The sequence below is a fragment of the Poeciliopsis prolifica genome, unplaced genomic scaffold (assembly GCF_027474105.1).
Source record: "Poeciliopsis prolifica strain line A6 unplaced genomic scaffold, Auburn_PproV2 SCAFFOLD001, whole genome shotgun sequence".
NCBI classification, from domain to species: Eukaryota; Metazoa; Chordata; class Actinopteri; order Cyprinodontiformes; family Poeciliidae; genus Poeciliopsis; species Poeciliopsis prolifica.
This window is the reverse complement of record NW_026562376.1, coordinates 9,403,074-9,426,837: the sequence shown is the minus strand read 5'-3', so window position 1 is coordinate 9,426,837 and position 23,764 is coordinate 9,403,074. Positions and strand designations below refer to the sequence as shown.

Genomic DNA, 23,764 nt, shown 5'->3' with positions numbered 1-23,764 from the left:
CCAGATATCTGAAGCTAAACTTTACACCCCATACAATTTCTTTCCAACTCTCTATTTTATCAGGCTTTTGACTTACAAAGTGTGATGCTTAAACTTGATTTAATTGCAAAGGCCTTCAAGTGAAAAGGGAATAACTGTCTGAAATTATTTAGTCAAGACACTCATGCCCCTGCTGCAATGCAGCAGGGTTGGTCCTCAGCTAATAGGCAGCTCATTGTTTCTGCTTGTCCTTCAAAGTAGAAACCTTGACACTGTCAAAAAAAACTCTATTCTTTCTTTAACCTTCAGTCCTTTCTAAGTGCTTGGGAAACTTTCCACAACCACACATACATTCTTGTACGTCCATCAAACGGATTGCCTTTCATTCATTTTAGTAACTGCATTTATGTGCAACCCAGACAACAAAGACGACAAAAGTCAAATAGACATCTTCTATTATTCCAACCCTTACTCGTCTATTCCTAACCCTAACCAAATCTTAATTCATACCACATTTCTAGAACTAACAAGCAGAGTGCAGTAGAAGTGTAAAAAAAAGTCATTGCTTTGCACAAATAACCACTTTTTGTCGTTAAATATTGTGAAACTCGTACTCAATTTGTAACACGTACAAGTGTACCAATCCTTGAAGGCTTGAGACATAAGTCTTGGATGTTTTGTGTAATTCACTCCTTAAATGTAAATGAAAACATCTCGACTCTTTAACACGCTAATAAGACAACTCTAAAGCAGCTTATAGATGTATCATAACAAGGAAAATAAAAAAGTGGACCAACCACTTGATGCAAAAGAAAAGCTCTTTTTAATCACCTGCAAGCCCCACCAACTTTTTTTTTTCTTCAAGCTAAAACCAGTAATACCTCTACACTAAAGCCTTATGTATTCCAACACTGACCATGCTGAAAAAGTAACCCAACAAAAACTATATTTTTTTTACAATAAAGTACACCGATTTCATGACTGTTCCATAAATTATATTTTTCATTAGATTTATTCAAGATGGATAATTAATTTATACTCTGCCTTTGTTAAATCTAATTTTGATCATCAAAACTGTACAATGCAGATGTGTGTGAGTGTTCTTGTAGATGCTACATTTAGAGAAGTGAAAAATGCATTAAACCCAAAAAGGAGATGTATGTGTTGTATGTGTGTGCATCAACATTTTCCAAATGGATTTCAACAAGCTCTTAGAACTATTAAAATATAATGCAGTGCTATATGTCACCTGAAGCCCCTACAACTTTGGATGTAGGAATGTAATAGTTCCAAGATGTAGACTGTTGTATCCCCATGTAGAGGTATACCAGTCCAAACCAAAATCTTGAATTAAACTCTACTATAATGCAATGAAGTTGAACTTACATTAGCAGTAGAGTCACATGGCCAAATTATAAAGCTCCAGTAAGGAAGCTTGCCTTGTAGCAGCGTTCTGCACAAAATGCAAACCGCTCCAGATACGCCTTACTTAGACACGTGTAAAACAAGTTAAAATAATCCAGCAATTAAGATTTCTATCTCAGGATGAGACACGATAGGGTTAAGTTTTGGAATATTTCGCAAATGGTAAAAACCAGATCGATCCAGAGATTTGACATTAGTTTCCAGCATAAACCTGAGTCAAAAGCTATCCCAAACTTTCGAACGGGAGATTTAGTCAAGATTTTTCTGTATTCATCTGGAATTAAATATTACTTACACATTCATACAACGTTCAATGAGTCACAGAGCTTATATTTTACTATAAAATAGTCCTACAAAGCATCATGTACAAAATAAGAATAATAACCAAGTGAAGGTCACAAATAAGAGGAGGCAAAGTTTTGTTTGGCAGTTAAAAACAGCTAGGATCAAGATTACAAATGATGAACATTACTTGGATTGCCTCAGTACTTGTGAACTTCTAAACTGCAAAAACCTAAAACTAACATTTTCTGGTCATTCCATAAGCATTCAGTTTACAACTGACTCAAACAAATGTGTATTAATAAGAGGCTGAAATTGACTGAAAAGACACCAATTTGAACAGTTACCAGGTAAGTTTGTACATATACATTAACTGCTTCTTTGTATTTTCCTGCTAGTAGCTAAAAACAGCTGCTTAGTTGCTTCAAAATCTTGTTGAGGACACATTATCATTTCACAAGGAAAACCAGACGGCAGCAGCACTGTCCTTTGGTCCCTGTGCCTCAAGTATTCATCAAAAACCTATACTGTCCCATGAGCTTACTGCCATATGCCGCTGCAAAATGTCACCAGTGAAAGTCATAATAATTCAGTTTTTTTAGCTGCTTTTGATGCTCTTCTTTTCCAGAAATATTAAAAGAAGCATCTCATATATTTGAGCTATACGTTAAGGAGGAAAAACAAGAAAATTGGAATATATGACCCTCATATCAAGGGGCAAAATATTTCTGTACATCTTTCAATCTGTTTATCAGTTTTGGGTTAATTGTTATTAAAAAGATTATTTTTAATAACTGATTCTGAGGGGTTTAAGATTTCACTAACAGCTACATAATCCTAAGGTATATTTTTTATCTGTCACAAAAATAGGATAAAACTATTTTGAAAATACTCTTAAAAGGAAATTGAATTTATTTAACGGTTATCACAAGTTACTCTAGGCAGTTTTCATAAACTTCTCATTCATCATTTTTCATGTTTTGCTTTTGTATTACCTTATAAATCAATTTTTTCATCAGTGTCCTTTATGTTTTAAATAAACTTTTTATTAACTTCACATTTCTGTGTTCATAAATGATTCTCATTGGTCTGATGCTATACTCTTGTTTTCATATATGTAATAGAAAAATCATAATTAACAGACTCTTTATGTAAATATTAAACATAATTTGCTTGAGTGAGTGAAAAAAAAAATCTTTCACTGAACTTTTAAATATGCATGATTGAAAACCTTTGGTTAAACCTTGAACACGACTGATTAGCTGGGTTGAAATTCAACAAAAGGAACCAAAGTCAATGGGAGAAATCCCAGATGGAGAACTGAAGGGAGATGAGAATCTAGGGAAACAGTATAGGCAATTGCCATTCCAGTCTTTTCTAATTCATAAGACTTTATATGTGACTTTTAAGACAAGAGAATAATCAACACAATATTGCGTGGGGTCTGTAAGAATCAACTACTTTTGCTTATGTTGTGTAAAATGCAGTGTTTATTAAAATATGAAATTTAAAGTTCTAAATAGGTGTTAGATATTATCCAGATGAGACATGTGACCAGTTATGTTTGTTTCATAGAAAATTCTCCTTTCCCTTTTAATGCAAGGACAGAGAGAAGCTGCACTCCTCTGCGTGTTAGAGGAGGGAGTTGTGCTGTTATCTGCTGATCCCAGAACTTCCCTTGGAGCACCGGAGTGGGTCTGTATCACGTAGTGCACCGTGCACTGGGACTGTGCAGCCTGCTGACAGGAAAGCTCGATTAGCGAGTCACAAAGAGGCCAATATAGAGGAACACTTCCTCAGCCAAAGGGGGTTTGCCCAGAGAACACACTCCAACCCTCTTTCCTGACAGACGACAGTGACAAACACACACACGCACACACACTCGCTGGCTTACCTCAAGGGAATGCATGATGGATTGGGATTTGGTTTTTCCGACACATGCACAGATGAATCCAAACATACATTATATGACACACACATTCAGACAAGAAAGAAACAAGCAAATAATTTTCACTGTTTGAGAACAAGAAGTACTGTGATCTGTATTCTATTATCACAACTGTTAAATTGATTTGGAAATGAACAAAGTTGACAATTTTCAAAGAAAGCTGGCAGCTGTCCAGACAAAGCGATGAGTGTGTTTGGACTGGCCACAGCCATGCGCGTGCTGCCTTTGCTCAGACAATGGGATGTAGATGTGGAAGTGGGCCTAGGCCAGATGAGGAAAACGAGATAGCAAGGGTGGGATGAGGGGTGGAGGTGAGCAGAGCGCAAACCGGTGGGCTGTTATGGGACCTTGTGGCGGAAGGGCATTGTTCAGCAGAGGAAAAACACAACAACAATAAAAAACAACTCTTCCTGAATCTTTTTATATGATTATGTGGAGAACAATTGAGTGGGTGGGATCCTCTGCTTTGAGGATATTGAAAGAAGCTTCTCCTTTGAGACTTAGAATGATCCTTTCACACCTTACTGTGGAACACAAGCAGGAAAATAAAACAATGTGAGCTGCTGAGTAAGAAGCCTATTGATCAAGAACAGTGTGTCCATTGAGAGAGATTACAATGGCCTTTGGCCTGTGACACATTAAGCAATAAACCAAAGGTTAATTAGGGGAAAATTGGCTGGTATTAGATCCATTTTTGCAATAAAACAGCTGATTGTGTGTTATACTTTAGCATTATGCAAAGTTAATCAGTATTAAATCAAATTAAGCTATGGATTAACTTTTTGTTTCTCCCCCAAGTACTAATTCTATTAGTTTTAGTATTCTATGGAAACTGCACACTTTTATCCACCTGTCCTGAAAAGTCTTGCCATAGATTTATGAGATACTTTGCATACTGTATCAGTGAGCATGTTCATGTGCACAGTTCAGATGTTTAGTTCTGGGTCAGACTGTTTCAGCTGATTCTGCGGGGTTTAAGATTTCACTAACCCTAGGGTCATGCACCTGATATACCTTTGAATCCTGTTGTTTACTGGAGTGAAGAATCCTCTCAGGGGAAACAAGCGTCCACAGATAAGAGTCTGGTGTGATGTTGCGCATTGCAGCCCTGAAGGCCCAGACATTGGTTTTTCTCTTCATCTTGTTCTCACATTTTTACAGTATTCCATTGATTCAGCACTGTTTCAGTTGATGTAGAATTCTCGCAATGATTGTGTTGGTTGATACAATATTACCTGTTTGCAGACAACCGAATACATAAACTTCCACAAAGTCAAAATGAATTGGCAGAGATCAGTGTACACAAACTGTTGTACAATGAAAGTGTGTGATAAAAATAGTTTACCTCAAAGTTAGAAGTAAACTGGGTTAAATCTGTGATGTTTTCTGTGATCAAACTTTTTCTTGATATTTCTATTTTTGTAAGAATAAACAAATGTTTGTATCCTAAAGCTTCTATGTTGTTTTGTAAGTTAGTTTTCTTCTTAAAAAGTTACTAGTCCAGTAGATAGTGGAGCATACAACGGAAATTGTAAGATGGATTGATGTCAAAACCTCTTTAGGAGATGCCTTTCCTGGAACAAAGGGTTCATGTCTGGAAATCCACATCTCTAAAACTAAAGCTGAACTGGGTGCATCTTTAATGATGGACCCCAAAAAGAGTAGCTGGTTGTAAAGCCCAGTTAATGGGGATCCTAAACATCAATTTAAAATGAAAAAAAACAAAACAAAAAGCAATGCAATGTAATAACATATATATAAATGAAACAGATACAATTTCTTTGTTGTTTCAGTTATCAATGCTCATCATACTGTGGAAAGATCAGTTCAAGATATTAAATTAGAGCAAATTTAATTTTCAGCATAAATTGCATTTTAGACATCATGGAAAAAACATAAAAATAGCCCATTTAATCTTATGTCTTTCAGATGAAATGTGCAGGAAAATACTATAATGACCAAGACAACCTTTAAATATCCTTAAAAAAAGGATCCCACAGACCTCTTTTTATAGGTAAACATTTATTACCTTGGGGGTTCTTGATGGGTTGGAAGGCAGTCACTTCATGGAGCTCTAAATGTCATCCTCTCTTTGACACATTAGTGACAAATGAGGAAAGGGGAGAGTGATGCTTTGACCTTCCTTTCTCTGGTTCAGGCAACTAGCAAGCTAAAATCACAAGAGGTGCTCAGTAACATACTGACAGAAATAACAGAAATGCAAAACTAGGTCAATAATTTTGGAAACTGGCCATCATGACAAATGTGAAAGTAATTATGCTTCTACACATGTCCTTTTCTTGTTGTCTTTCCATCTGTCTGTCATATAAGTGTTGAGTAATTTAGAAACCATGAAATGTTGTGTGGCTGACTGTTAAAATTATTATTGACAATAGCTCAAATAACCATTTGCTTCAACTCACACTTGCAGAATACCGTCTCCGAGTTTACAACAAGATGATCCTTAAAACAGCAAGGCTTCTACAGCTGAAGATTACACTGGGACCCGCACTTGTCAGCTAAAAGGAAAGCACAATTTGCAAAACCTCACAAGACTTGGATTTAGTAATTGATTGAAAAGTTTTGCTTGGCCCAAACAGTTTCTGCATCATGAAGCAAAGCATATTTACCGCAAAAATATCTAACTTAGTCTCTGTGTAGTCCAGTGATGAACAGGTGACCTATCCATTAATAATCTTGTTTTAAGGCCTAGGAAATCTTGTTTTATGATCTACATTATCTACATTTAGATAACATACAAGTCAGGGACTGAAATACCACACATTAAAGGTGCTGTATGTAACTTTTATAAAATAAATACATAAAAAAAGTTAACATATTTGTTAAAACTGTCACCATGTTGTGACAGTATTATATCGCATACTGGTGAAAAGATAAACTTCCTCCATCTCTTCCCAGAGCTACTGTTGCTGACTGAAGATATGCACTGCTCCTGAGGTGTTTCCAATAAAAAACGACCAATCAGAGCCAGAAGGAGTGTTTTAGCACTCGTGTATTTGCTGATGGTGGAGAAACAACTTACCGTTACATGAAAACCATTAATCTACATGGCTACCAATGATAGTTAGCGTAGTAAAAAATATTTATAAAAGTCATATACTCCAGCTTGAAGGCATTTTTTCCTGAAAATTAAACAGATATATGTTGGACAGACACATATAAAATATGCAAATTAGTATAACCAAATTCACTGAAAGGAAACAACTATAGACTCAAAAGTTCAGTGCATTCATTATTTTGTACAGTTTAACATGAAAGGTAAGACAAAGATAATATAGGATACTGCAAAGTATTTACATAACACACTGTATGTTACTCTGTACATCATTCTGTAACGGGTATTCCTCATAGCAGAGTACAAAACAGACTTTGGATGTTTAAATTATTCAAAACAGACTGTTTTGGTGGAGAGTGCTTTGGACTAAAATTGGTTTGCCTTCTGGAAGTTCTGACCTGGGCCACAAGCAAAGCTTTCAAATTGGCAACTGTCTCGCCACATCATTAATCAGGCACACAGAGGACTGTCTTCTATCCAGATGGGGAGCCTCTCTACAACTAGAGGAAAATAAGCAAGCTAATTAATTCTTATTGTTATAGACAGAGGGCGATTAGATGGAGAGAAATTGAGAAGAGAACATGAAGAAAGACCGGTGAATAAGTCACCTCTAACAAAGACCTGAATTCAGACTATGCTCTCACTAAATACTCATTGTTTCTTTAACAAAATATATCTGTGATTTGTAATGCTGTAGGACTGAAAGGGGAGGACAGAGCGACATCACAGCTAGAGGTTAATGAATGATAATGAGCTTGGAGCACTCAGGGACACCGTGCGGTCGTGATTAGACAGGCCCAGTAAGACAATCAAAGTCGGTGTCCACTTTACCATAGTAAGGGAGATAAAAGGGTAATTACTACAGGTTAAAATACCATAAAACTTCTTACAGCACCAGAAAGATACCTATGATAGAGTTCTATGTTATACATTGTGGGAGAGATATTAAGTTTTATGTTTTATCTGCATTTAAAAATAGATATGACCTTTGAAGTAATCTAAAAACATACAATCGCTCTTGTGAGCCTCATATCAACATAAATACAGTAAAATAACTTTTTTCAGAAAAATTTATTTAAATATGATTTTAATCCATAACCTTTTCTTCATAATTATATTCTCAACAAGAATACAACTCAACCTGTTAATGATGTATGTGGAGCTATATCAGCTATGTTACTTTTTAGTTATATTATGAACTAAAAATTTTGTAGCAGCAGGTGCAATACAATCAGCACCTCTGGGCCCTCTGATTACCATTGGTTAGATGTATATGTGTCTTTTGCATGATTATGTTGGCACTGTGATGAACTCAGCACCTGTCTTGGAAGTACTCTGCCTTTGGAGTAAAAATTTTGGATGGTGGGGTGGATTGACAGACAGATGTCTCGGGATAGAGACAGTAATAATAGTAAGGAGATAGGAAATGGTCACAAATTTTTAATAAATTATTTCGGTCTAAAAATAAACTGAACTGGTGTATCATGTTGTCACTACAGTGGTCCGAATTATTTGCTGAAACCATAATCCTGTTTTAAATGTATGCTATGAATCCATATTTTTTTGGGCAGTTTAGCATTTTACATATGTAGTTCAATAAATTTATCTTCAGGTATATGCAATTACTAAAGGTAACTTACTTAATACACAAAGTGGTGAGTGGACCACAGACATTTGCTCCTGTTCTTGTACAAGCAATGTCCTCCATAAACCTCTGAACATGCTCCTCAACCCCATGTGAGAGTGATTGTCTTGTGCTTTTTTCCAATCCAGAGGAAAGGAGAAAGGTCTCCAGCATCATTATTTTTCTCTAAAATGTAACTGGCTTTACTGCACACCCTAATTTGCTTGCCGTAATTATAGGTCATGCTCCCCTTTTGTAATTTATAAAACCTTTTGTTCTTATCAATAATGAATGGGCCTTAGCAAATCATGGACCTATAATATTTTGATATTATGAAAATGCTAATGCGTCAGGGACCTTAAGCCTTATCAGCCAGGTCGGATGCTCTATTAAACAGCCCGCAGAAGAAGTTGGAAGCAAATTGCTTATGTTAATGCCCCAGTTGTATCCAGACAACATGAGGAGTCTGCAATTAATTTCATCCAGGCGGCGGATGGACAGGCAAATTTATTTCCCTTCCACAGGATGAAGGCTCCCCCTCCTTTCTCACAGGTCTTCATGCATAGAATTGGAGAGGCTTTGAGAACAAGAGATAGAGGGCAAAAGGCAAAGAGAGAGGGGAGCAGTAACTTATGAGCAATCTATGACCTAATTGAACAGCAGCAGAAAGGGAGGACAACATCAGGGAAACAAGAGGCGAAATCTTCATTCATTCTGCTGACAAGTGTTTTCTCAACTTAAACCTGTTTTATTAATTGTGTTTGACACTTCCCTAATTACTTTCATTTACATCACATCAGCCCCAAGCACATGATAGGACTTACAGCTCATCTCAGTATTGGTGGACCAAAAGGAGAGCAGTTGATGACTGGCATGGAAAGACATATCACGAGTAAAGGATTATATAAAACTTATATACCAACCACTTCATCTTACTGTTGGAAGTTTTTAGTACGTTTGACATTTCTTTAAAAGAGAAGATTTGAGCGTTCTCAACAACACAAAACAAAAAAATAGAGCTATCAAGTCATCATGATTGTTTTGGTGAAAGTGGCAAAAAAAAAAATTTTCTTTTGCTTTTTTTAAACCAGTGTCAATAATCCCAATCAGAAATCCCTGTCAAAACACAGCTTCCAGTGCTTACTCTTGATGCTGTCAGTGAATCAGAGTGTCAGACTCACCATTTATGTACAATTTCTAAATCTGTATTATTGCTTATGTACATAGTCTTGGTTATCTATTCTGGGTTTTCCAGTTAAGAGTTTATTTCAAAACAATATTTACAGAGAGAGAAATAGAGGTTTCTTCAGCTCCCTGACCTTTTGTGATCTGCACTTCCTGCTGCAGCCAAGGGACTCACAGTTGGCACAGCTTAAGTCTTAGTTATTTTGTGACATGACATTAAAAACAAAGTACTAAACTTATGAAGCAGATCTTTTTTCCAATTTTTTTAACTGCACACATGTTTTTCAACAGCATCAAGAGAGTAAACATACTATTAACTTACAATTTAAACAATGGTGTAAAAACTTGTTGTCAAAGCAATGTTCAGTTGTGTGTGTTAGAACAGATAGACTTTGTGTTAAAGAATAAAATAATACCACATTGAGCACCACTTTTCCAGTAACGGAAAGATAGGTATATGAAATTCAAAGATATGCAGACCACATGTGGCTAATTATTTTTGTGAGTCACAGGTTTTTAGTGTTTTGTGATGTAAAAATATATTAATGAAGATAAAACACATCGAGCTAATTATGGGAACTTCAATGAACAATGAGGTTTACAAGATGTTCTAACATGATTGTTGCTTAGTGGTCATCTTGCAGGTAAAAAATATTTTTGAAAATCTGTGTAAAAACATTTATGTACCAAATGAAAAAGTAACAACATTAATACGGTTATTGGGACTATTGTGTTACAATTTTTTCCAAATAAAAATATAAATAAATATCCCAGGTTTCAAACCCCATCTGATTTTTTTTTTTTAAACCCAATGTTCAATAAACATCAATTGAGGGTATTTTTCCCTTAATAGGGAGATAAATAGGATTATGGATAATTTTTTAGCCATAAAAACTTAGCCATTTTCCTCAAACATTGCGTTCTTTTGGAAGGTTTTGAAAGGAAACGTAATTCGTCCTGGATAGACCACAGGCCTTCCTTCTGTCTGCAGTGAATAATAATCTGTATAATCTAAAAAACTGTGATTTTTTCATTTTTCAAATACATAATGGAAATAGATGAGGATGACTCATAAAAATTTATACTTCACCTCTCTTTTTAATTTATGCCACACCCTCCAGGCACATATTATTCAAACATTAATATAAAAAAGAACTGTACATCACAAAGTGTCAGCTTTCACTTCTGCTTCCATTCAGATTCATGCATATTATATTCACACCGGGCTTGACTGCTGCACGTCTTACAACAATTAAACATAAGGTAACAAGCAGATTGAGAGATTGATGGATAACATCCATATACTGCATTCGGTGTACTCAATTTTTAATGATCTCTTTGCCACCATTACCTTTCACTTTTATGTTTAGATAATGCACTTTATGCAAATTGTAAAATTCTATAAATTTTAGATTTGTCACTATTTATCTTTCCAGTGTAACTGAGATATGCAATTGTGATATGTAATTAAAATAAAATTCATATCATTCATTTTGTATTATCCCATAAGCTTACAGACAAATAAAAGAAATATGAACTCTGGTCTAAAAACTACATGGAATCTTATAATACCAGGGTAGCACATTGGTGCTGCATTCAATTAGACTTAGATTTGGGAATGACATCACATCAAAGTTGAATGAGTTATTTGTGCTTGTGGGATTCTATGAGATTTGCTGATTGTTGGGCTGCTAACAATATATTGTTCACTAATTTTAGTTATAACACTTGCGTATCATATTCAGAAGACTGTACAACAATGTGTGCCACTGACTTAACGTAAGGTAAACTGACATGTAATACAGAAATAATTTACACCTATTATTTTGTACTGTATGACAGTCATATAGTTTCTAGGACACACATTAAAATGAGGCTTGTTTGTCAGATTAAAAGTATATTTTTCAAGTAACAAGCTTTTACAAAGATATTCAACATACTTTTGATCAATCCCACATTTCTTTATGAAATATATTTTTATTGGTCTGTTATATTCTAATCCTAAGTGTTGGGTTTTCATTAGTTGAGTAGAAAATCAGCATCAACAGAAATTAAGACTTGAAACGACAGTCTATTTGCAACAAATCTATATAATGTGTTCCACTTAGTGAATTTAGTTGAATAAATGAACTTTTCAATAACAGTCTATTTTACTGAATGGGTCTGTACAGTTGGGTAGCAGTAATAATTATGAAACTGAGGGATGTTTGGATTCAAAGGTTTGGGACCTTTGAATTTTTAGTCAAAACTGCAGGGGGGTTTTCAGGTGCAGGGCATTTTCTTGTGGTGAAGGAAATGGGGGGACGGTTATTTCCTTTACAAACTTATGCTATTGGAATATAGTCTGTGGTAGTTTTAACCAAGCCCTGGGCCAAAACTGTTGAACAATCTATTTAAAGTTTAATGAACCTCTTTCATAGCATCAGAAATGATGAGATGATAAAATTATGCTACCTCATAATATTAATGTCAATCAGTTGTGTCAGGGTTTCAAGATGACTCTTAAGAATGAGTTTGTTCAAGTTATTATTAGCCTTTTACCTGATAAGCAGCTACTGTAAGCTAGTGCTTGCGAAGTTGAAAACAAACTGGTCATACAGTCAGTACATTTAATATTTTAGCATTTTCATATCAGAAAAGTGTTGGAACTTGTTGGAGTAACTTTTATATGCTTTGCAATTTATTCTTCATGAAACTTTTCTTCCTTATGTTTTAAGGATGAATCTTCACTATTTTAATAGAGGTTTTTGCTTTGGAAAAATATTTGTTGCACCCTTTTTTGTTACTTTTGGAAAGTTGTTAAGGTGTGTAACTATAGCTGTCAGATTCTGTTGGGAGTTTTTTGTTATTCTTTTACAGCTGGAACACTCTGAGCATCATCATAACACTATAATACAAGAACAGATAAGGCACTATAGCACTAGATGAGAACCTTCCTGCCCATGGTAATCACAATATAAAATAAATATTTCTTTGGAATTAAAGTTTGTTTCTGTTGAATTACGCTGAATGCTGTATGAATTATAAAATCAGCATGCACTTGTATGTCATGGGAAGTATTTGTTGAACTTACATAACTGTCACTACAGTTATTCAAAAATAAATTTACCAATTCATTCTTATAGGTTTTTGTTAATGAATGTACAGCTTAATGGTTTTATTGTCTGTAATGCGTATATTATCGCAAATACAAATATTATTACAGACTAACAATACATCACAATCTAAAATGTCTGTCTATCATTTAAATAAGTTCTGTCAGGTTCAATAAAATGGTTTCTTATCTCTGTTAATCAGTATCAATATTACTGAGATCAGCCTCAGCTTGGGGATTAATTAGAAAATAGATAGTGGGTAATCATCCTGTACACTGTATTGATGTGTATCGTGCTCCATTAAAAATTCAGTTCACTCATGTGGTGGGATACTAGCAAACTGTTTGCTTTATCCGCAGGGGGGAACGTAAACACTCAAAAATCATTTACTTTTTGTTCTCACCAGTTTTGATCCCCTATGTTTTGGCATTTCTATGTCAGAAGACATCAGCTTGACTCTATAAATTACCACCTGATCCTTTCTTCCTGGATAATTAGGTACCCATTAGTTCTAATCAAGTAGTTACTTAATTATTGCAGTAATTAGTCTAATGGTCTAGCAAATTGAAGCTTTATCACTTTCAGATACTTAATGTTCTTGGCAGAGTACATCACAAATGTCAAAGGCTTGGGCATTGGCAATCTAGCAATAGAAAACAAAGTTTTTATCATGTCATAAAAAGGTTGGCTTACTTATGAGAAATGCTTATTGTTTAAATTTTTTGTCTGAACCTGACAACCTGAAGTCAGGTTGTTAAGAAAAAAATACACTAATCCTATCAAACATGAAGCATGTTTTAACAAATGATGTTTTGCAAGCTTGATAAAAATGTTTTCTCTGTGCTCTTTTTATTTATTTATTTTACTGTTAGCTTCAATCCAAATCCAATCAAATAAACATGTTCACCAAGTTGGTGATAGTCATGCTTCAGTTCTAGTATTGTCATGAGGCACAAACTGAATGTGAATTAGTCGTCTGTGAATAGTTTTTAAGTAGTCCAAGTTTTTGTCTTCACCTGTTGATTAACTGAAGTTAAAGAACATAAGCAAACCAAAAAAGCTAGAATAATACACTAGAATAAGAGATCAATTGTAAACCAATCAGTCATCTATAAATTTGACAAAACTGGTAGGTAGAGGTGGGCTGATTGATCGAAAATATCAACATTATCCAAGTTAGCATCAGTTCCGGATCAATACCAGCAGGATAAGATCAATACTTTAGTTTCAGAGTTCCTCGTGAAATTACACTTTATTTTTGTAATGCAATTTCTCAGCTACATTTTGGCTACATTTGGTGTTAAGGTTGTATTTTACAATATACACACACATTTCTGTATTCCTATTGTGTTTATAATGTAACTGCAGTAAACAACTATAAACTTATATAGATTATGTCCTAGGTGTTAACAAAATAATTAAAAAGAAAAACCACATAAACACCAAAAGGTCAGAAATTTAATGGTGTATAATACTTAAATAATAAGTGTCAGTATTGGTATCATGATTGGCATCAGTATCAGCTGTAATGGGTCTGTACTGACTTGGTATCATATGAACATGAAAGCATGAAATATTACATACCTTTTTTAGTAGGATGTGTAAAACAATGCAAACAAATTTACAAGAACCACAATAAAAGAAGGACAGCAGGAAATAACTTACAACCCACTCAAATCAAAAGGATTTTCCTGCTCTATTCTGTCACTTGGTCATTTTATCTAGGAAGACAAATCAGAGGAGTAGAAAGAAAAACACAAAAAAATTTTGCCAACTGAACTGAACAACTTTGTCAATATATTTAGTTAATTTTTAAACAACAGAAAATACTTAGCAATTGTTTTACTTTTTCTGCTGATTGAGATTTTTAACTTGTTAAATACAATGCACTGCACCATTATGCTTATTCACAGGCATTATTAAATGTAAACAGTGTCCTGCTACCATACTGCATCTCTTCTGGACATGTTCAGTCCTGCATCGTTTTTGGCAGTTAATCTTCACCACTCTTGTTAAAATTTTAGAAAAGCCATTTGATCCATGCACCTTTGTTTTGTTTCTTTTGCATTGTTCCCCAAAGGAGGCATTTGAACAGTCATAAGATGAATATGATAGTCTTTTGTACTCTACTAGCCAGAAGACCTGTGTTGCTACATTGGAAAGATCCCCTCCCTGTTTGTTTACATAGTAGTTCACAGAGATTATGTAGCATCTCAAACTGGACAAGATGAGATGATCCTTGTAATATTCAGAGTTTTGCCTCTACACCTTTATGTTTGGACAAAAGTTATTTGTATTTATCATTATCTCTAAAATTTTGTGTCATACACTTAATTGCTACATGCCTTATACATTCTCCTTTATGCATTGGCCGTTTTTTTAAACCTGACCGACCAAAACTCTTACTAAGAAGTCACAATTTTCTAAATATTATTGAACTGACATAAGAAGGACTTCATTAAATTATCAAACTAACATTTAATACCCCACTTTGTGTGACCTATTTGTCAAAAGACATCCAATGCCCCACAAGATGCCTTCACAGAAAAAAGTAAAAAGGTAAAATTCTGCAGTGCTTCATGCCATATGACAGGAGTGTGTGAAAACTGACACACAAGAGTTTTCAAATTGGGGCCCGGGGAGCCGAAGCATAAAATAACTTCAATCTCAGCAGCTCTCCAAGGAATAGAGCAGAAGTGCGACCAACAACAACACAACAACAGAGAGGCAGGAAGGGGTGAAGGTAGGAGTTATTAGAGGATAAAACATGCCTCTCCATCTCACTCCCTCTCTCTCAGGAACCCCAAGGATGATCAATGGATTTAGTCAGAGGGATATTCAAGCAGAAAATTGCTGCCTTTTTGCTTTTCTTTGAAGTATTTCCAGAATACATACTGGAGCCCCTGTCCACCAAGGTTGAAAATAACAGTGCAAGTGCAGTCTGTACCAGTAATCCTGAAAAAAGGGGTGAAAAAAATGTGTGTGTGGGGGGGCGGGAGGGGTTGGTGTGGGCAACAAATGTTAAAGGACGCAGGGAGGGTTTAGATTGAAACTTTGCAGGTATAAAATTGAAGGCAGCCAGCTGAATAGACACAGTCAAACTATGGCTATTTTTCAAAACTGAACCTCAGTGGCCACCATGGAAATAAATTAATAAAAAAGGACCAAACATAAGACACCACTATGCAAATATGGCTACATGATTTATTTGATTCTGCTCACATGTATTAACTTTAAAAGGTCCAGTTAACCTTTTTTTTCTGAAAAAAATAATGTTTACTATACTTGCTTAACAAATTACTTTCAAACATGAAACTAGTTGTTGACATCATATAATTCTATAAAGTATGTCAAATTTTGATTTTCTGCAGCAAAAGTAAAATGTATTGAGTTATAATTGATTTAAACATAAATTGTGGCTGATTCTTACTTAATGCAAAAAGTATTTCTGAGGTCAATAGGATGATGACAGTTCTGTTAAACGAGCCAATGTGCCAAATCGTAACAGTGACAGGGTAAACTCGAATGTCGGATAGCGAAGACCGCCCCGGCCCCTTAGGGCCCCTGGTGGCACTATGCAGATGACAGCAGAGGCATGTGGCACACTCGTGGCATTATGAATAGGACACAGGGATGGGGGACCAGACTTCTCAGCTCCCTGCTGTGTGGTGTGATGGCCTCATCTGTTTTTCCATCGCTACTCTAATACATCTGCAGTGCACTCCTTCCTAATTAAGATTCCACCATTCTATTAGTCATAGGATGGAAAGGATATCACAGAGGGTAGTTTAGCCAGAGTTTTTGGATTAATTGCTGTGCAATTCACCACACACAAGAGTGCTTAGAGAGCCCAAACAAAAACACCAGAGACAATAATTCAGCTCTCTTTTTTCCCCCCCATTCATGGATGTTATTTTTGCAGATAAGCCTCCACGGGAATAGGCCCTGCGAACTATTTGTCACATTCTATTCATAACTTTCATTAATAGTAAGTAGGGTTCACTAGTGTGTAGCCATGGGAGACATCGTTTAGAGGTATGGTTATTTAAAACTGAACATGTACATACCCAGTTTAGACTTTTTGTTTTTGCTGCTAATGCATTTGCATCAACTGATTAAATATTAACCTTCTGGTTCTAATTACAGTTACTGTGGAATTTAACATGAAGAAATGAATAGCTCATAAACAGGTAAGTCCCAAATTATTCACACATCTACAAAACTTAGGTCATTTTTAATGCTTGGAAAATATTTTATTTTAGAATATTTTTGCCTGTGTCAATATGGGGAGGCTTTCAGCCACTGCTCCTCAGCTCTGGAACTCATTTCCTAGTTATGTAGATTAATTTCCTTCATTTAATACTCACTTTAACATAGATTTAACAGTTGTCAAATCTTGTTTACGGCTTTGCTTTTAAAATGATTGGTTATTGAGCCTGTATTGATATGTTGTTTTTGTAAGGTTTTAGAAATGTGCCATCAAATAAAAAGCATTATTGATATTACTGCATTTTGACAATCATCAAAACTTGTTTTATCCCAGTGTCTAATTAAGAAAAAAAAATCTAAAAGGCTGCAATTCTCCCCCTACATATTGTGGAACTTTATGCATAAATCCACACAAACCATATTATACACTGACCAAAATACTACAGGTAAATTCTGGAGAGAATTGAAAGAAATCCTGCATTTTCTGTGTGGTTCCTATCATGTCAACAACAAGGGATTTCTTGTTATGGTTTAATTCAACAATAGCATTTGCAATTGGGGTTTTGGGCATCTCAAGGGCATTCCTGGTAAAATTACTGAGACTCTGCACCATTTATCACAGCCTGACATGTGTCATGTTCCAGATTCTGGTGCAGAGAGGTTACAGCTGAAGACAGCTCTTTCTTTGTTGAGCAGTCATCAAAGACAACATCTCGTATTTATCAAAACAAAAAGAGAAAGGAAAATCCACTGCAGGAACAGAAACTAGAAAAATGTCATGCTTTCGGATGCTCAATACAAAACAGACACAAATGTTTAATTTAATACATTAACACCAAACAAAACAAATCATGTTTTTTTTTTTGTTGTTTTTTTATTGGGTTAAATATGGTTGCATGCATTTTTAGATTTATTCAACAAAATCAGAAATGTTTTATGTTTGTTTGAACTGACGGCTTGGGCAACTGAAAAAACAGGAAAATCATATATTTTACATAGGCAGTTTGTTAGGGGTAACATTAAAACAAAGGGTTATTAGTTGTGCTAACAACTATAATTATTAATATTTTTTCCGTATAGCAAATATTGTATATTGACACAATCTAACGTCTCGTGTGATTTGTTATATTCCAACGTGTTATGTTGTACATTATTAAAGAAGAGCAAACTTATCGTTACAAATTTCCATAAACAACTAAAAGCCACAACAAATGTCAAGGTTGAGTTAAGAGGTGGGTTGAAGTTCAGCCCATACCTTTATATGGAGAAGGTATATCCTATCATACACCAAACAAAAGCCAAAATTTTGAAACAAAAAACATTTTGTGGAATAAAAACACTAAATGTTTTCAACTGACTGTGTGTTTATGTGTTTAATGACAAAATGTTAAAATAAAAATCAGTGAATAAGTTCCAGGTTGTAATAATCAAAGCATATATTGGAGAATAAAAAATAACTTCCAAAGCTATACAAATCTACCACATCATGAAGCAAAATTAAGAATTAGGTTTTTACATTTTCAGATGTCAAAAATCTGAGATTTGGACTACAATTCTTTGATCTTTAAGAGTTAATATATTCCACAGGAAAGATGTGGATGCCAACCGAATATGTACCTGAACCTGTCACCTTATTCGTCTGTTGTAACTACTCCACTCTACTGTTTCTCATCCCCCTCTTTCATCTCTTCTCCTGTTTCAATGCATCAATCTCTTCCTCAACTTTCTCACTCCTGCTCTGGCTGGTTTATTCTCTCTCTCTTCTCCAACTCCATAACCACAGCTGACACTGTCCTTGACTGCAACAATGATAAACGTTACAGCACTTTTGTAAATAATTCATAGTGACAGAACAAAAATACAACTTTTTTTTTGTTTGTTTTGCAATAATGAAACTTATGCCTTTTTCTGGTCAATGAAAATGTTTGTGTGCCCTAAACTTTAAAAAACACAAACACACCAAGACTGGAAAGAGTCTTAGGATAATTGGTAATTTCATGACCAACCAGATAATCATGCTGATTGGTCCAGTGTCATCATGACCACATAAAATATCTGTTATTTTGGCACATTTGGTTCCATCCCGCACAAAGTTTTGTTGTTTTTCTCCTCTACCCATCACTATTTTTTTTCTTTAGGCATTTTGACAAATTTAACCCACTGATCTTTCTTCCTTTCTTTTTTTTTGTGTGTCTTCTATTAGCTTGGAAAATTTCAGACTGACCCCACTTGACACCTCACTGCCAACAAAGCTCCAAAGCCACCACAAGGGTGGCTGTGCAGCAGCACTGATGCACTTAATTTATGGGGTTTAAAAAGATTTTTAAAAAGCATAAACTGGTTCCGTCTGGAACAGAGCTGACATCACTGCAATGTAAAATGGACCCCAGTCTATTCACGATTCACGATTTCACTGTGTATATTAGTGCATATTAAGATGTATTTGGTATTAAAACTCTACTTAGATTCCCTAATAGGCATAAAAATAATTTGATGATGCTTGATGAAAGCTAGACAAGTCTTTTAATCACATTTTTCAATTAATGTGGAGGAAGTCATCTCTCCTCAGTATGACTCCCAATAAAATTGTAGGTAGAGTCATAACGGTAAATAAGAGGGTAATGCTAACACTTGAAAACAATCTTTAACTTTAGACACCACAATATAATTTTGATTAAATATATAGTTTATAAATATGAAATAGTTTATAAATAAACTGATATCTTAACGATTATATATGACCGGCATTACACTCCAAACAAATTTTGTTAGAAATTAGAGAGAAAAGAAAATAACTCTGTCTTACCAGGATGGAAATATGGTTCAAACCCAAGAGGATGCTTAAATGAAGTTGATGTTTCTAAAGATAAAGATACACAGAACATTTGTTGACTAAAATATTACATTACTGTTTTTTTTTTCACTTTAAAAGAAATGTAAATGACATATAGTTTTTTAGATACATATAGCTTATCAAACTGCATTCTGTTGAAGTTAAACTTTGATTCAGAGTCTATTGTGGTTGAGTTCCATGCCAAGTCAGTGTTTGTAGGTTCAGTTTATTTAATGCATCCCATCATTGGCATTATATTGCAAGATGTATTTTATTGATTACAAAGATGATAAACCCACCCTGGACTTGTTAGTTGTTTTGGGAAAGTTATAGTTGTGCTTGGAGTTTATTGGTCTGTAACACTTCTTCTCAAGTCAATAATGTTAACATTATTGCAATACCTCCCTAACATCCTGCATGTAAAGACATTTTCTATAGACGTAATGACTAATAAGTGCATGTCCCAAGTTCTATAATTTTTCAGTTGTCAAGAAAAATGATCACTAAAGGTGTGATTAGAGTTGAAGCCACAGGATCTTGCAGATTAAAACACCAGAATATTTGCACTTACAGGTGAAGACTTTTTCACAAAAGGCTATCTTTTTGCTGTTGTCCAAGGTCAGGGAGGTGAGTGCTTTATGCGTGACTCTGACTGAAAGCAGTTCTCCGGTTGTCGTCCTGTTGTAATACAGTCTGCACTTGGGGCAACTCACAACCTTTAAAAGCAAAAAGGAAAAATAAAATAAAGGTTACAGAAGCTTCAACCACTTTGAAATTGCAGCACTTTGGGTACTATGTTTAAGTTAGCATTTAGAAGACGTTTAATCAAAGTTTCCATTTTAAAGCCCCAAATCTGCTGCTGATGGCCAACACTCCCCTGGTCCAATTACTGAAATGTAATTTTGATCACATTTTGTGGAAACGTAAAAACTTCACGAAATGTGGTTTACAACAAACTAGTGTGTTTGTTGTAAACCACAGATATGTATTTTATAACTAGTGGTCATAAATGGATTTAGTTATTCTACATTGTTTAAAATTTAGAGCACATCTTACAATCCATAAAACCTGTACTTCATGCATTAGGATTAACTTTTCTCAAAACATTGCATTCGTTTTCTGGTTTCCATTGACCCAATATTATGTTTCATCTTATCTATAGTTTAAATGGAAATGGAAAAGGCAAAAAAAAATGCAGTTTTCATTGTGAATAAAACAAAACCTGCTTTCACTAAACAACAGTTGTGCTTATGTCACCAGGTTTTTAGAAATTACCCAATCCTATTTAAATCAGTACAAATGTAGAAGATAGTAAATAGTACCATAAAAGAAAAAGAAAAATCATAAATATTGTCAAACCCAACAATATCAGGAAGTCCCATTTATTGTATTTTGTGTAGCCCAGACCAATTTCTGTTGATTATTCCTGCGAAAAAATGCTCTCATAAAACAAGGACAGCCTAATTCTGGAGGCCTTACATACACCATCTTAATTGCAACACCATTAGTGAATCACAAAATAGCTGTCTTTAAAAAGCCATATAAATTGTCATTGTTTAAAGGGTGCATCAATAAATGCTGACATAGTTGAATGTAAAAGTAACACACAAACGGGAGGGGCACGTATAGAATTAATTAATTCCACTACCATTATTTATGACTTAATATGATATACTGGCGTGCTTTATAATAACACTGAATGTGCATATTTCTAGAGGAGACACTGGAGTAATTATGTAGAATGCCTTTTACTCTGAATGTACAATATTAATTACAACCACGGTTGTTTATCAATTGTGAAACACTGTTTAAAGGCTGTTTGGAAAATTGCCACGATGACCCAGGCATGTGTCCTATCTTACTTCAACTTCTCATAATGTGACATAAGACATCCTTCCTGTGTCACCTTTGATATGTTTTAATAAAGGAGGATATCACAAATGAGACTTTAAAGTGCAGAAAAAAATAATAAAATAAAACCGTTTAAAAGGAAAAATACACATGATGCCCCTTGGAAGGATGAAACATTCTGAATGCCATTTCTAACATTTGTTTAGTTCATCTGCATCAATTGCTTCTCAAAAAATTATAACCAGGAACTTTTTGGACCATGCATATTTGTGTGAACCCATAAGCATCAGGCTACTAATCCTAAGCATTATGTTGGTTGAAAGTCAGCACTCTGATAATCTAAAGCAGGGATGCTCAAGTCCAGTCCTCGAGAGCTACCATCCTGCAACTACTATGCATCCCTGCTCCCACACACCTGAATCAAATGAATGACTCATTACCAGCTGAGCCTGGTCGACTGGAGTAAGGCTGCAACTAAAAGTTGCAGGACGGTAGCTCTCGAGGACTGGACTTGAGCACCCCTGATCTAAAGCAGTGTTTCTGAAGGCTGAAAATCTCTTGCCCCATTTATCAAACATTTGCGGACCACTTAATTTGAAATTGACCCCACAACAAAACAACATCCTATTATATATAAACTGAAATGAAGATATTAGTCTCTTAAGTCATTGTTTTTGTTCCTCCTGAAGTGAAGGATGGTGCTATTTTGTAAATGTAGCTGGCCACAATAAAAGCATGAACAAGTCTACTCAGGTGTTTCGAGTTATTTACAGATTCTGGAAGTATGGATTCTAAGCTTTCCAATGATAGAAAATACATAAAAAAAAAGTTGTTTAATATGAGTGTTGTGTGCACTAGCAATATTTCACGGATATTTGTAATTTAGAAGTAGGCTATAATAAAAGAAAAATAGACTTGAGTTACTTTGGCAAAAACAAACATTTTCTTTCAGTGAGTAGATGGTACAACATGAATGCATTTATTTTAGGTAGCCTATTAAAATTACAAGTTGGGACGCAAACACATACGTCGGCTTACTTTTTGGTTCCAGCACAAACTGGCGTGCCTCGTTGTTCCTGCACATTCGCTGTTCCTGCCTTAATTGTTATACATCCCAGCCAGCAGGTAATTTTCAGTGCCAGTTATTTTCCCGGTTCAGAGATTCAAACAAAGCTATTTCCGGGTTAATGCGCGTCAGGAGGAAGTCACGTGATGACATAATGCCCTTATCAGGACGTTGTATCAGTTGTTTTCTATTAAATTCAATTTTGTATTTTTAGTCACAGGTTCTTTTTTTTTCTTTGCTATGTCTTTTTTTTGTATACTTTGATGAGAGTTTACTTGAGTAAGAAATAATTGTTTAGCTTTAATTGTTTTGTTTTTTGTTTATTTGTCTTGGCTTCTTGTGGGCGGAGCTTGTGACTGTCACAAAGGGCTCTGCAACAGAAGGAGCCTCCCTGAGTTTAGACTCAACGTGTCACACAGAAAGTGATGGACTTTTGAGCTGTTGGTTTTTAACCTGCCTTGACTTCCATTGTAAATATGGTGCACAGCTTCTCCAGCTTCTTTCACATGAAGATAAACACAATAAACACCGCCTGAAGTGACCTATAGCATTGGCCTATCATTTTTTTTGCCCAAGTCAAAACAGAGCCCCACCACAAAAAAAAACAAATAAAGAGACCAGAATCCATTAAAACTTCAAAGGATTTAAGAATTTGCTCTAGATATAATCAAATTCAGTCTGGATTACTTAACTGTAAAATAGCCCTTTCATTTACCTTATTCAGCCTCATTTCCCTCAATGTGCAGTCCTGTTTTCAGCTATTGTTTACAAACATTTGAATATTTAATATATCTTTTCTGCCAGTGCTTGTTTGTATTCAAACACTATATATTTAACGGTTCATTCCATATACTGCCTCAAAAAATCAGAGTCTCAAAAATTAATTTAGGGTGTCAAGCTTAAGGAACTTGTCTTATTTACTTAAACTCATAGATTTTTCACCAGACAAAGTTATTCAGGATGTGAGGAATAAATCATTGACTTTTAAGATCACAATATTTTGTGCAGCATTTTACTATTAGGCCACACAATGGCTCAGTTGGTAGCACTGCTTCCTTGCAGCAAGAAGGTTCTGAGTTTGATACCCGGCCTGGGGTCTTTCTGCACAGAATTTACATGTTCTCCCTGTGCATTGTGGGTTCTTTCCGGGTACTCCGGCTTCCTCCCACAGTCCAAAAACATGACTGTCAG

General features: G+C 35.1%; 1 long non-coding RNA gene across 1 annotated transcript; it reads right to left on the bottom strand.

Moving 5' to 3' along the window:
* Positions 1-19,627: 19,627 nt before the first annotated feature.
* LOC129359002 (uncharacterized) lies at positions 19,628-22,643 on the bottom strand. Its single transcript, XR_008605854.1, has 3 exons — positions 22,546-22,643; positions 20,228-20,372; positions 19,628-19,683 (listed from the first exon to the last, which is right to left on the bottom strand). It is a non-coding gene; the product is annotated as an uncharacterized LOC129359002 (long non-coding RNA).
* Positions 22,644-23,764: the final 1,121 nt, after the last annotated feature.